The following is a 13,498-nucleotide window of genomic DNA, read 5'->3' on the forward strand; positions in this document are numbered from 1 at the left end:
GGAATGCTGCTGAAGGCCTTTCCTCCAAAGGTGAACTGGATCCAGGTTGAATTATGCGCTCAGAAAGAAGACGAACATCCCCAGATCTCTGTGGAAGGTGTTACGCAGACTTTTCAAAGACACACTGCATCAAACCCAAAAGCCCCCGAACACAGAAATCTTTTGATTTCTGCTTTAGTTGGAAATCTTCTCCCTGATATAAAGAGGCAAATCCAAAATCGTGCAGTTGGGATGGACAATCTCTCAATGTTATTACAGAGACTGCAAAATAGCCTTCGGGAAAGCAGGAGGAAAAAGCAATTAAAATCAACAGTCCCTGCCTTTGTCCCAAGACAACTGCACATTCTGTAAAAAGCCAGGCATTGGGAAAGCAGTTGTCCTGAACTTCAAATAAAGGAAAGCTTAAAAAGCAATCATCCAGGGGACTTCCCTGGGACTAACCCTGGCTCAGTGGTTAAGAATTCGCCTGCCAACACAGGGGACACAGGTTCGAGCCCTGGTCCAGGAAGATCCCACATGCTGCGGAGCAACTAAGCCCATGTGCCACAACTACTGAGACTGTGCTCTACAGCCTGCGAGCCACAACTACCGAGCCCACGTGCCACAACTACTGAAGCCCGCACGCCTAGAGCCCACGCTCTGCAACAAGAGAAGCCACCGTAATGAGAAGCCCGCACACCACAACGAAGAGTAGCTCCCACTCGCCTCAACTAGAGAAAGCCTGCACACAGCAACGAAGACCTAACACAGCCAAAAAAAAAAACAACAAAAAAAAGCAATCATTCCAGAACACCGAGCCCTCAGAGGGTCCGTTCTCCCCCTTCTGGGGGCAATTCCCCATCAAGGACAAGGTCAGTCTATCCTCAGTCACACCCCAGCACCCAACATTTAACTTAAGATAGAGGATCAGGGGACTTCTCTGGTGGTCCAGTGGGTGAGACTCCATGCTCCCAATGCAAGGGGCCCGGGTTCGATCCTTGGCTGGGGAACTAGATCCTGCATGCATGCCACAACTAAGAAGCCTGTGTGCCATAACTAAAGATCCCGTGTGCTGCAACTAAAACCCAGCGCAGCCTAAATAAATAAATGAATATTTTTTAAAAAGATAGAGGATCGGGAATTGGATTTCTTTTTTAAAAATTTATTTATGTGCTCACTTCGGCAGCACATATACTAAAATTGGAACGATGCAGAGACTAGCATGGCCCCTGCACAAGGATGACACACAAATTTGTGAAGTGTTCCATATTTTTTCACTTTGTTATAAAGCAGAAACTAACACAGCATTGTAAAGCAATTATACTCCAATAAAGATGTTTAAAATTTTTTATTTATTTTAGTATTTGTACAAGGGGGTAAATCCGTAAACTCTTGCCACCCCTCTCCACCCGAGTCCCTAATCCAGCCGCTATCCTCACATCAGCCCCCGCTGCCGCAGCCTGGTTTACAGTGATTGACCTCTGCTCAGCTTTCTTTCCCCCGCAGTTGACTCCTCACTCACAATTTCTCTCTGCAATTACGTTTCAAGGGAGACGATTAACATGGACTCATGTACCTCAGGGATGCTGGGTGTCTTCCTCTGTTATCCTCCCAAGTCCTCACAGTTGACTTCGCTTTGTAGCGGTTACCCCGGGCCCCATCCTTGCTCAAGACATGGGTGGTCTCTTACTCTGTAACTAGACGAGCATGGTGACCAGACAGACCCTCTCGTTCTCCTTAGGGCACTCACTAGACAAGAACAGAAAGCTTTCAGATCTACGTTTCAGTGGGTGTTAACCACTGCCACCTACTCAGGACAGGAGTTATTGCAGGGGACTCACAAAACTCACCCCAAAACGCCTTAAATCCCGTCTGTCCATCCCTCTCCCCGAATCAGAAAAGCAGCCGTGTAAATCCCTGACACACCCGGCTACTGCCGCCAACGGATTCCTATTTTTGCTGCCCTTGTTCAAGCTTTACTTGCCCTCCTTCCAGATGCTACTTGGAGCCCACGTCCTGGCCCTCGGAAGCATGAACCTCCTCTGAAACTGTTTTCTTGTAACTGAAGCATAGCTGGTTTACAATGTTGTGTTAGTTTCGAGTGTACAGAAGAGTGATTCAGTTATACATATACTTACATATCTATTCTTTTTCAGATTCTTTCCCCTTGTGGGTTATTACAAAATCCCTGTGCAATACTATAGGTCTTTACTGGCTGTCTATTTTACACATACTAGTGTGTTTATGTTAATTTCTAAACTCCTAATTTATCCACCCCCCCTTTCCCTTTGGTAACCATAAGTTTGTTTTCTATGTCTGTGGGTCTATCTCTCTTTTGTATGTAAGTTCATTTGTATTATTTTTTTAGATTCCACATATAAGTGATATCATATATTTGTCCTTCTCTGTCTGACTTACTTCACTCAGTATGACAATCTCTAGGTCCATCCATGTTGCTGCAGATGGCGTTATTTCGTTCTTTTTTTATGGCTGAGTAATATTCCATTGCATATATATATATATACCACATCTTCTTTATCTATTCCTCTGTTGATGGACATTTAGGTTGCTTCCATATCTTGGCTATTGTAAATAATGCTGCAGTGAACGTCGGTCCCCTGAAACTTTAAAATGGTCATTGTCTACACCCCCAGCTCTTGGCTGACCTCATTTTGACAAAGCTTTTCACCTCTATTGCTATGAAGGTGGTGGAATTGCTGTAGGTATTTTAGGACAACTTTTGGTTTCTCAGATAAGTCCTGTAGCGTATTTCCCAGGTCAGTTAGACCCTGTGGCATCTGGCACGGCCCCCTGAGCCACCACCCTCACACGGGGCTCCCCAGTCCCCTCTGCTCCCCCTGCTGTTCCTATGACACGGCCCCTGTCTACACAGTGGCCCTAGGAACCCACCCCACCATCATCTTCCATTGCTGTAACACTTTAAACCCGTTTGCGCTACTGTCCCTCCCTGGTGATGGAGAGCCCCACGCCATCCACCCGATTGCCCTGCAACTAGAGAAACGGTCTCAAAGCCATGAGAGCACCTCTTAGACACCCCCTCAGACAACCCGGACTTCTATTTTGCCATGGCTCCTGTAGATGAAATTCCCGGGGATACCTAATCACCAGTCATGCCCGAATTTCCCCACATGAAATGCTAGAGGTATATGCTTCGCCCACTGTAAAATCAGCCCAAGCAGCCCAGCTCATAGCTCTTCCTAGAGCTTGCAAACAGGCAGTACATACGCCGACTCCAGTTATGCTTTTGGAGTCTGCTGCGCTGCTGGCGCATGTGGAAATCCCACGGATTCTTATTAACCTCTGCTGGTACCCCGACTGCCAACGGGGATATCACTGCTGCCCTATTACGGTCTAACTGACCTCCCTGCTAAAATCACTGCTGTCCTCCGTGGAGCCCACACCGTGGAGACTGACACGCCATCTCCAGGGATGAACAGAGGCCATAAGTGTGCTAAACGCCCCACCCCCCGCACCCCTTCTCCACCCAATGTCTAAACCTGCCTTTATCCCCGACCGATATTATCTGTTAGTCAGGTAAGTGCCCCACAAACTGAAAAAGACAAATGGCTACAAAAGGGTGCCAAACGGTATGTCCTGAGGATGTAACGTAGGGCATGGTGACCGTAGTTCATAATACCGCATCGCATATTTGAAAACGGCGGAGAGAGTAGATCTTACAACTCTTGATCACAAGGAAAAAAACTGTTTTTTAACTATGTATGGTGACGAATGTTAACTAGACTTATTGTGATCATTTCACAATATATACAAATATCGAATCACTATGTTGTGTACGTGAAACTAATATAATGTTGTATGTCGGGACTTCCCCGGCGGTCCAGTGGTTAAGACTCTGTGCTTCCCCTGCAGGGGGCCCGGGTTCGATCCCTGGTTGGGGAACTAAGATCCCACAGGCCAAGATGCAGCCAAAAAGAAAAAAGTCAATTACACCCAATTTTTAAAAAAATGAACCAAACATTCACTAGCGGATTATACATTGGGCCAAACGGACTTCCAGTGGCCCCCCGCCTTTCTTTTTCTTTTTTTATTGAGCTATGATTTGACCTGCTGGCTGCCTTATCTCCCATTAGGTGGAACCTGAGTGCAGATGGGCGGCAACAAAGCAACTAAAGGACAATGGGTTCCGCCCCAGCATCCATAAAATTTCTAAGCAAAGTATTTCCTGATGTGCTGTTTGGGACTCTCAGCAGGTCTCTGGAGAACAGCTTATCTCAGGAAATCCTCCAAGGTCCACAGTGACCCTTGCACTGTCCCACACACGTTCCATACATTGACCTCCGGCTTCAGGCTTATTTCCGCTGTTTGCTGATTGCATGTTTACTGGAGGGGCTGGAGGTTATCCAACTAGATGTGCTGATGCTATGACGGTGGAAAAGAAGTGAAGAACTGAGATTATCCCTCAGTTTGGTATTCCTCTGTGGCTGGAATCAGACTAAGGAACGGTGGAAATAAATACACAAATAAATTTACAGCAGAAACAAGCTGCTTGCTTTGCACAAACTCTGGGATGCTCCCTAAAATGTCATACCTTCTTGTAACATCCTCAATCATCATCCTCAACCGTCTAGAATGGTGAGTCCTTTCCAGAAGGTTTCAAAATTTACTTTTCTGGGACCTCCCTGGTGGCGCAGTGGTTAAGAATCCGCCTCCCAATGCAGGGGACACGGGTTCAATCCCTGGTCTGGGAAGACCCCACATGCCGCAGAGCAACTAAGCCCGTGCGCCACAACTACTGAGCCTGCGCTCTAGAGCCCACGTGCCTCAACTACTGAGCCCGTGTGCTGCAACTACTGAAGCTCGCGCGCCTAGAGCCCGTGCTCCACAACGAGAGAAGCCACCGCAGCGAGAAGCCCGGGCACCGCAACGAAGAGTAGCCCCCGCTCACCGCAACTAGAGAAAGCCCGCGTGCAGCGACAAAGACCCAACTCAGCCAAAAAGAAATTAAAATGTATATTAAAAAATTTACTTTGCCCAGATCTATGAGAGGAATCACTATCCATGACAGCTATAGCTTTATGAACTGTGTGTACATTGAAAATCTGTTGTTTAGTGTAGCCTCCTTCATGAATTACTTAGCTAGATCTTCTGGGTAACTTGCTGCAGCTTCTCCATCGGCACTGGCTGCTTCGCTTTGCACTTTTAGGTTACGGAGGCGGCTTCTTTCCTTAAACCTCAGGCACCAACCTCTGCTGGCTTCAGACTTCTCTTCTGCAGCTTCCTCACCTCTCTCAGCCTTCACAGAATTCAGGAGAGTTAGGGCCTCGCTCTGGAGGAGGCTTTCGCTGAAGGGAATGTTGTGGCTGGCTTGATCTTCTATCCAGACCGCTCACACTTTCTCTGTCTCAGCAGTGAGGCTGTTTGGCTTTCTTATCTTTCGCGTGTTCACTGGAGTAGGACTTTTCATTTCCTTCAAGAACTTTTCCTTTGCAATCGCAACTTGGCTAAACTGTTCGGCAAGAGAGGCCAAGCTTTCGGCCTATCTTGACTTTCAACATGCCTCCATTAAGCTTAATCCTTTCTAGATTTTTTTTCCTTTTTTTTTGGCCTCACCACGTGGCTTGTGGGATCTTAGTTCCCCGACCAGGGATTGAACCCCTGCCCGTTGCAGTGGAAGCGCGGAGTTCTAACCACTGGACCGCCAGGGAAGTCCCCTCTAGCTTCTGATTTTAAGTGAGAGACACGTGACTCTTCCTTTCATTTGAACACTCAGAGGTTCCTGTAGGGTTAGTGATTGGCCTAATTTCGATCTTGTTGTGTCTCAGGGAACAGGGAGGCCCGAGGAGAGGGAGAAAGACAGAGGAAGGGCCGGTCGGTGAAGCAGTCAGAACACACACAGTATTTATCAATTAAGTTTGCCGTCTTATAGACGGGTGCTGCCCCTGGCACCCCAAAAATAATTACAATAGTGACATCAAGGATCGCTGAGCACAGATCATCATAGCAAATAGAGCATTAATGAAAAAGTCTGAAATAGTGCGAGAATTACTGACCCAGAGACACGAAGCGAGCAAATGCTGTTAGAAAAATGGCGCCAACAGACCTACTCCACGCAGGGTTGCCACAAACCTTCAGTTTGTAAAAATGTAGCACCTGTGAAGTGCAGTAGAGCCAAGTGCAGTAAAAGAGGCCTACCTGTGTACTTGGAGCATGCTGTTGACAGGCCGCCACCGATCAACATGCCTTGTCCTCCTTCTGACTAGGAGATCCAGCGTATGTCAAGGTTTGAGAAGAAAGCACTACTATCACCTCGCTGGGAAGGATCTCGCGAGTATTGCTGACCACCTGCACTGCCGTCACGATAAAAGAGAGGTCCTGCTGGATTCCCAGGAAACATGCCAAACTAGACCCAGGTCAGCACTCCCAGGACACTCGCAAGCCCATCCCTGCAGATGACGACCTCCAAAGAAAAAGTTCCGGAGCCAATTCCCCGGCTCCTGCAGCTGACAATGCCCAGAAGGAGACAGCTACTTCCCAAGATCACAGATCAAGAACTTCATCTTCACTTTTTTGGTTTTTCTTTCCTCTTCCTTTGAACCACCCCCCCCCCTCCCAGGACAGCAGGAAAATAAAACTCCTTCGACAACTTAAACGGAAGTTTCGCCTTTTCTCCCATTATTGAAAGGCTGATGGGAAGTGGCTTGCCTCCATCCGTCCTATTCTGTCTCTGTTCATGCATCATGGCTATCTTTCCAACTGTATCTTACTCCTATCCACTCCGACTGCTTTTTCCATAGGTCAAGGACAAACTAGCAGCCCCGTGCACCCATCTTCCAAATCACGGCCATGTTAATGAATCAATCTGATTGCTGGTTATGTCATGATCTAGTCAAGAGGGACTTTCCTGGTGGACCCGTGGTTAAGACTTTGTGCTTCCACTGCAGGGGGCATGGGTTGGATCCTGGTCAGGGAACTAAGATTCTGCATGCCGTGCAGCGTGGCCAAAAAAAAAAAAAAAAAAAAAAAAATCTAGTCGAGAAAAGGAACCTGACCCGGTTTTCATTCTGCCAATATGATCACCTGATGAACTAACTACGGAAGATGGATGAACGAAAGGATATGGTATCCATGACCCCAAAACACCCCAACTCCATCTCCCTCTCTGGTGAGTTCATTGGGCTCGGAAATCCCTCTATGGCAGCTCAAGGTCTATCTCTTGCTCGGGTAAAAACATTGGAAAAGGGACTTCCCTGCTGGTGCGGTGGTTGAGAATTCACCTGCCAATGCAGGGGACGCGGGTTCGATCCCTGGTCTGGGAAGATCCCACATGCCGCGGAGCAACTAAGCCCGTGTGCCACAACTACTGAGCCTGCACTCTAGAGCCCGCGAGCCACAACTGCTGAGTCTGTGTGCCACAACTACTGAAGCCCACATGCCTAGAGCCCGTGCTCTGTAACAAGAGAAGCCGCTGCAATGAGAAGCCCACGCACCACGACAGAGAATAGCCCCCGCTCACTGCAACTAGAGAAAAGCCCGCGCGCAGCAATGAAAACCCAATGCAGCCAAAAATAAATTTAAAAAAATCATTGGAAAGGAACTTGTCCCTTTGCTGTGTAAACAGGCATGATGCTAGACCAGATGTGACCTATTAAGGTAATGTGGCAACCAAACCCTGTGGTTTGATTCTAGAGGCAACGTCCTCAAACCACTCACAGAGGGCATAAGTGTTTCTAGCACTAACGCTAGTGACAAAAACTGTGAGATCACCAAAAGTTTCTGTTGGTTCACAGGCCACCCATGAACGACCTGGGGGAGCCCAGCTGTTCCCATGATCAGGCTGCCTGATACCACCCGTTATCTATGGGGAAACCCCAAATCTGGACTCACCTGGTCAGGTGACAAAGCCAAGCCTTACAGCTGCCAAAGCTGGACCGCTGGCCTCCCAGATCAGATATTTTGCAACCTGTCCTGCTCTTAAAACCATGAAGCCTAGGGTTTAAAAACCCATAACAGAAACTGGTGACTAACAGAAAGTCTAGAGCTTGTCTAACAGAGCAGTAGCTAAGGGACTAGCTTGTTAAACCCCTCTGCTTGTAATACAACAAAACTGGCTGAAACCAGATGCAACCAACATGGCTGATGGGAGTCTGCACAGAACGGACTTGCTTGTTGGATGGGCGACCTTCTGACATCACAGCCCCAAATTCTCCCAAATTTGCTCTTGCATCCCGTGAAGAACGTAGCTTAGATACGCCTGCACAGAACACCGATTACCTCACCTTCTCCCTCCCTCCCATCACCTTTCCCCCGCCTAAGACCACCCTGCTTCTTTGGCCCATCAATATCCCGAGTCCCTCGCCTTTGGGGAGGCGGATTTGAGATCCGATCTCCCCATCTGCTCGCTTGGCCGCCTTGGGAGGAGAATAACCCCTTCTGGGCTGCAAACCGCGGCACCTCCGTGTTTGGCTTGCTGTGTGTTGGCAGATGAACCTGGTCTGGCAACACTCTTGCAAGTGGACAGAAGCACGTGGAGAATGGAGGTGTCCAGGTGGTGATATGACCAAAGGACAAAGGTTGTGAACCTCCCCGATCCTAGGGAACTGTAGGTTTTACTCTGACCCTGTTGGTGAACCACACTGACCTCTTTCTCTCCTGTGGTGATAAGGTATCTTCCTAACTAAATGGTCAGGACAGTGTGACTCGGATACCGGGTTCCCTCCATCGACAGGCTGTCCACCTTATATGCCAGCAAATTACAGATGTGTGCTCCTTCGTTCACAAAGACGAGAAGACATAGAAAATCCACTTGTGTATGGCCGGGATAGTTTCAGTGGTGAGAGTCTTATTTCCAACTTTGGGGAAAAGTTGGAAAAGGCGATCCTGAATCATCCGTGGTCATAGAACAGGAGTTCGATAGCATATGCGGACATTGCAAGTGCTCCAATCAGAAGGTAATAGTTTAGCCTCTGTTGTATCCCCAAATTGTCCCACCCTGGGTACACTGACTGCAAGCAAGGAGGAGCTTGTGCAATCATTGGCAGAAAATGCTGCCTTTATGTGAATCCGACAGGACAAACAGTGTCTAGTTTACACCTTTTAAAGAGAAGATAGGGGACTTCCCTGGCGGCCCAATGGTTAAGACTCCGCGCTTCCATTGCAGGGGGCAGGGGTTTGATCCCTGGTGGGGGAACTAACATCCCACATGCTGCGAGGCATCTAAGCCCACGTGCCACAACTACTGAGCTGGCACACCTCAACTAGAGAGCCCCGCGTGCCGCAAACTACAGAGCCTGCGCGCCACAACTAGAGAGAAGCCTGCACGCCGCAAAAGATCCCACATGCAGCAATGAAGATTCCGCGTGCCACAACTAAAGACCTGACGCAGCCAAAATAATAGTAATAATAATAATAAACATTAAAAAAAAAGAGAGAAGATAGGGGACTTCCCTGGCGGTCCAGTGGTTAAGCCTCCACGCTTCCACTGCAGGGGGAGCGGGTTTGATCTCTGGTCGGGAAACTAAGATCCCGCATGCTGCACTGCATGGCCAAAAAATAAAAAAGAAAGAAGATGAAAACTCTCCATCAATTAAATGAGTCTCAGCCATTTTATTGGACTGACCTATTCCCCAGACTGGGAGGCTGGTTTCCTGGGATGTGGGGAAGCATTCTTAGATTTCTTCTCTGCTCTTTGTTTATTCTCATTCTAATCTATGTTTGTATCTCACTTTGCAGATCTCTTGCCACTCAACTGCTAACCTGAATCTTCTCTCCACAGACAACCACCCAACTTTTAATATGTGAATCTTCGGACAAAGCTTCAGATGGGGGAAATTCAGGAGAGCAAAATATGCCATATTTGCATGAGGACTGTTTTGAGGTGAAGACCTTTGAGAATCAACAAATGCAGAGGCTTTCTCTGAACTTCCTATACCTGTCTAAAATTAGATCCTCTTCAAAACAAACGGAGCTGTCATAAACTGCCTCTCTGGGAATTTCATCAACCAGGGAAGATTGACTCTTATCCCAGGAGAGGAGACTAGAAGTTGGCACTAAATCTAGACAAACATTGACACAAACTCTCATTTCTCCCATCTGTTCTCCTAAGGGCCCATTTATCTTCTGTAACAATCACTTTCTCTCCCGTATGTGACCTCTCTTCCCCTCTTAAGATGGTATGTAAACTCTCAGATTTCACTGTTTTTGTGGGGGGGTACTCACTATTTTTTTTGGTATGATACCCCTGGGCACATAAAATTGAAAATTAATAAATCTGTATGACTTTTCTCTTGTTAATCTGCCTGTTGTCAGTTTAGTTCACAGACCCGGCCACTGAACCTAAGAGTGTAGAAGGAAGTCCCTCCTCCCCTACAGTAGTGTCAGATTCCCCAACCTCCCCAACACACACATAATTTATGCCACAAAAAAAAAAAGAGAGAGAGAGATTTAAAAGACTGCCTGATCAAAATTGTTGCAGGCAAGATCTACTTACTGATGGATGCTAAAATTAGTGGGCAAAAGTTTGAGGAGAAACAGGACATTTGCATAGTCTCAAAGTATCTCCCCCAAGACATTTGTCAATTACAATGGAAAAAAAATAATCTCACACTGAAGAAACCCAGCAGACACCACCTTAACCAAGTAATCAAGGTTAATATCACCTATAATAAGACACAGCTACATCATGCCCCCTCAATATAACACACCAAGGAGCAAAACATCACTTTTGGGGTATTCTTGACAAAAATGCACATTTTCAATATAATCATGAAGGAACCTCGGACAAACCCAAACTGAGGGATGTTCTACAAAATAACTGATCGATATCCTTTAAAAGTGCCAAGGTTGGGACTTCCCTGGTGGTCCAGTGGTTAAGACTTTGCCTTCCAATGCAGGGTGTGTGGGTTCAATCCCTGGTTGGGGAGCTAAGATCCCACGTGCCTCGCGGCACTTTGCCTTCCGATGCAGGGTGTGTGGGTTCAATCCCTGGTTGGAGAGCTAAGATCCCACGTGCCTCGCAGCCAAAAAAACTAAAACATAAAGCAGAAGCAATCTTGTAACAAATTCAATCAAGACTTTAAAAATGGTCCACATCAAAAAAAACAAAAAAAGTGCCAAGGCCATGGAAGATAAGGATTGGGGGACACTCAGGAGGAAGAACCACTAAATGCAGTGTTGGAATTTCTGAAACAGAAAAAAGGACATTAAAGGGAAAACTGCTAAAATTCAAATGAGGTCTGTCATTGAGTTACTGGTTTTGTACCGATGTTAATTTCCTTCTTTTGATAATTGGACTTTAGTTATGTGAGATGCTAATATTAGGGGAAGCTGGGTAAAGGGTTATATGGGTATCTCAGTCCAATTTTTGCAATTTTCCCATAATAATTTCCCCAAAAAAAGTTTAAGAAAAAGACTGCCTCATGAAATAAGCGCTAATTTCCTTCACCTAAAAAGGCACCTTCTAGAATGAGGAGTGGGAGAGGAAAATATTAAGTTGTGGGGCACTTGAGAAAAGCTCCCAGAACCCTGCCTGCTTCCACGGGATAGCAGGAGCACCCCTGGCAGCCCGACTTTTTTTTTTTTTTTTTTTTTTTAGCAGCGAAAGCACCAAATCCTAACCACTAGACCACCAGGGAACTCCCAGCCCAACTTTCAATCAAAAAGCCCCGAGCTAGAATGTGATGCGAGGCAACGATCTTTATTGGTGTGGTAGACACTTTCCACAGAAAGCCATCAATGAACACTTCCCTGGGACTCAGCCCCTGTGGAGGCTTTCCCGTTAGAATCTGGCCTTGGCCGTGAGGCTTGCTTTGACCACTAGCACGAGATGGAAATGACTGTAATTTCCGAGGCTAGGCTGGCCTTAAAATACCTACATCATCTGCTTTCCATACACTTGGAAACCTGAAACCCAGGTGCCACCTGGAGGAGCCCCAAGGAGGAGACTGAGGTGGGCCCCAGCTGAGCTTCCAGCCAAGAGCCATGTGAGTGAGCCATTTTGGACATTTAAAGGCTAGTTAAGGGACTTCCCTGATGGCACAGCGGTTAAGAATCTGCCTGCCAATGCAGGACACACGGGTTTGAGCCCTGGTCCGGGAAGATCCCATATGCCGCGGAACAACAAAGCCCGTGCACCACAACTACTGAGCCCGCGTGCCACAACTACTGAAGCCTGTGCGCCTAGAGCCTGTGCTCTGCAACAAGAGAAGCCACCGCAGCGAGAAGCCCGGGCACCGCAACGAAGAGTAGCTCCCGCTCGCCGCAACTAGAGAAAGCCCGCGCGCGGCAACAAAGACCCAACACGGCCAAAAAATAAAATAAATAAATAAAGTCTAGTTAAGCATCCGGATGACTGCAGCCCCAGCTGTCACCACATGGCGCAGAACCACCCAGCCGAGCCCAGTAAACCCAGGACAGCTCACAAGTGAGTGCTGTTGTGTTAAGCCACTAAGTTTCAGGGTGCTATGTTGTGTAGCAACAGATGATCCAAACAGTCTTCCTTATTCACTGCTGTTTTCCCAACATCTAGTACATTGAACACAATAAATGACAGCCCTATCTGTTAGCTCAGGACCTGACACATTTATAACAACCCTAGTAGATGGATAATGGTCTTATCCTGACTTAATAGATGTATTAGTTTGCTAGGGCTGCCATACCAACTGGGTTGCTTAGGCGTGAGAAATTTGTTTTCTCACAATTCCAGAGGCTGGAAGTCCAAGATCAAGGTGTCGGCAGGTTTGGTTTCCTCTGAGGCCTCTCTTCCTGGCTTGCAGGCAGCCACCTTCTCAAGGTGACCTCACATGGTCTCTCCTCTGCATGTGCCTGGTGTTTCTCCTTGTTCTGTGTCCAAATTTCCTCTTCTTAGCGGACATCAGCTGGATTGGATGAGGACCCACCCTAATGGCCTCATTTAACCTAATCTCCTCTTTAAAAGCTCCATCTCCAAATACGGTCATGTTCTGAGGTACTGGGGATTAGGGTTTCAATACATGAATTTTGAGAAGACACAAGTCAGTCCATAATACTAATAAGGAAATGCACAGGGAAATTCAGCAATTTTTCCAAAGTCACACAGCTCAGAGGTGGCAAAGCTCAGACACGAATCCAGGCAGGCTAGCTCTAGAGGCCATACTTTTCACCACTGAGCTCCACCACCTCATGAAGCAGGAAGTGAATTGGACTCATCCAGCCCTCATTAATTGGACTCAGCCGGCCCTCATTCTTCCCTCGGGCTAGAACAGGGGAAGGACTTGGCTAGAGCAAAAACAAGCAGAGATCTGGGGCCAGTTCAGATGCCCTGAGGCCTTCTGACAAGGACAGGGCACTCACCACCCCCCCTACCCCCAGCATGGCTTGCGCCCTTGACTGAGCTCCTTGGTTCGGGCAGGTATGGTAGGCTGAATAATGCCCTCCAGTGATCTCCAGGTCTTGAGCCCTGGAACCTGTGAGAGCTACCTTCCATGGCAAAAGGGACTTTTGAAGCTGTGATTAAATTAAGGATCTTGGGGTGGGGATTATCCTGATTATCCAGATGGGCTCA

General features: G+C 47.4%; 1 non-coding gene across 1 annotated transcript; it reads left to right on the plus strand.

Annotated features, from left to right (window-relative positions):
* Nucleotides 1-1,149: 1,149 nt before the first annotated feature.
* LOC116744866 lies at nt 1,150-1,253 on the plus strand. Its single transcript, XR_004347193.1, has one exon. It is a non-coding gene; the product is annotated as a U6 spliceosomal RNA (small nuclear RNA).
* Nucleotides 1,254-13,498: the final 12,245 nt, after the last annotated feature.

Source organism: Phocoena sinus, chromosome 19 (genome assembly GCF_008692025.1).
Source record: "Phocoena sinus isolate mPhoSin1 chromosome 19, mPhoSin1.pri, whole genome shotgun sequence".
NCBI lineage: Eukaryota > Metazoa > Chordata > Mammalia > Artiodactyla > Phocoenidae > Phocoena > Phocoena sinus.